At 38.1% G+C, this 2,050-nt stretch overlaps 1 pseudogene; it reads left to right on the top strand.

Annotated features, from left to right (window-relative positions):
• Positions 1 to 299: 299 nt before the first annotated feature.
• Positions 300 to 399, top strand: LOC127077239 (uncharacterized; annotated as a pseudogene).
• The last annotated feature ends 1,651 nt before the right edge of the window (positions 400 to 2,050 follow it).

Here is a 2,050-nt window from a genome sequence, read left to right as displayed (position 1 = left end):
CAACCACGGCGGTTGGAGGTGATACGTTTAAACTTTCAATCTTCTGGACCAAAGCATCCACTTTTGCATTAACGTGATCGAGGTTACTTATCTCGTACATGCCAGTTTTCGGTTGAGGTTTTTCCACTGTTGTTCGTTCGGTTCCCCACTGATAGTGGTTTTGGGCCATGCTCTCGATAAGCTGGTAAGCATCAGCATAAGGTTTGTTCATTAGTGCACCACCTGCAGCGGCGTCTATTGTTAACCTTGTATTGTATAAGAGACCATTATAAAATGTGTGAATTACTAACCAGTCTTCCAAACCATGGTGTGGGCAAAGTCTCATCATGTCTTTGTATCTTTCCCATGCTTCGAAAAGAGACTCGTTGTCTTTCTGTTTAAATCCGTTTATCTGGGCTCTTAACATAGCTGTTTTGCTTGGCGGAAAATATCGGGCAAGAAAAACTTTCTTCAACTCGTTCCAGGTGGTGACTGAGTTGGAAGGGAGAGATTGAAGCCATCTTCTAGCGCTATCTCTTAATGAGAAAGGAAAAAGACGAAGTCGAATTGCCTCTGAAGTGACACCATTAGCTTTAACAGTATCAGCATATTGAACAAATACGGATAAATGAAGGTTTGGATCCTCGGTAAGATTTCCAGAGAATTGGTTCTGTTGCACAGCCTGCAACAGTGAAGGTTTAAGTTCAAAGTTGTTTGCTTCGATTGCGGGCGGAGCAATACTTGAATGCGGTTCATCTTGCGATGGAGCGGCGTAATCTCTAAGAGCACGAGCTGGTTCTGCCATCTCGGTTAAAGAAGGAAAAATGTTTTTGATATCAGGAAGGTTTATAGGAGGGAGATTGTTTTCGGCACGATATTCCCGAATTCGTCGTAAGACTCGGAGATATAGTTCGATATCGTTGATTCGTAAATAGAGCGGTTCGCCTTGAGAGCGAGTGCGTGGCATACAAATCAACGAAAGAAAGAATAGAAGGAAAAAGAAACCTTAGTCTCTACAGCGTAACGGAAGAGTTACGATATCGATTGAATAAAAGTCCCCGGCAACGGCGCCAAAAACTTGATCGCTCGACTGTGTGAGTCGAGAATGGGATACAAACTGCAAGTGCACAGTTCTATCGCGTAGTTTTAAAAGATATCGATCCCACAGGGACTTATGAATCGATATACCGTTATCTAAAGTTACTACGTAAAGCTAAGGTGAAAATGTTCGATTGTTTGGGGAAAAACTAAGAGCTAAACTAATATCTAGATTAAATATCAATAAAACGGATATCGGTATGTAGTTCGTCAAAACTAGGGAATCAATTCCTTGTCGGTCTCTCGGTTTTAAAATAAATCGTTTCGATTAACTTTATTGGTTAAAGGTTTTATCTCAAACTCTCGCTCTGTTGAAGAAACCATGATCTTAGATTAATGTAGCTGTCACTTATAATTAAGTCAAAAATCATATTTTGAAAACAATAAAGTTGCAGAAACTCTTTTTAAGAAAATACTGACCGTTTTAAACACCCTTATCTCAAACTTTCGCTCTGTTGACTTAGGTTATACAATTAAATCTAAATGCTTAACTCTCGTCCTCACATTCAATCTTTAAAAATACTTTTTGGAAAAAAGTCAGAATTTAATTAATTCTAAAACTTGCTCTCGCCCTGAGATAGACTTAATGACTAACTTACACTGTCCAGTTAAAACCTCAAACTCTCGCTCTGTTGGTTTCAACTTCTTTATGTCTTTTACTTTTGTAAAAAATCTTGTTATTAAACCTGTAAGTTAAGACCATAAAAAGATTGATTCAAATTTTAAGTTTGAATAGACCGACTTAGTCTTGACCCCTTATTCTGCTTACTTTACATACCGATACCTAGGCAAATTAGCCAGACATGCTAAATAAATAAGAATCTATATCATGCATAAACAGACTCATTCCAGGCATGCAATGTAAATAAACAATAGAATAAAACATTAAAAATTAAATAACGATTAAAGAACCTGAATGCGTAATACAATGGTCTTGAACACTCCTCCACAAGCCGGTAGGATTTGTTCTTGG

The sequence above is a fragment of the Lathyrus oleraceus genome, chromosome 4 (assembly GCF_024323335.1).
Source record: "Lathyrus oleraceus cultivar Zhongwan6 chromosome 4, CAAS_Psat_ZW6_1.0, whole genome shotgun sequence".
In the NCBI taxonomy this organism is placed as follows: Eukaryota; Viridiplantae; Streptophyta; class Magnoliopsida; order Fabales; family Fabaceae; genus Lathyrus; species Lathyrus oleraceus.
Note: the sequence above shows the minus strand (reverse complement) of the source record. Positions and strands in the feature narration are given on the sequence as shown.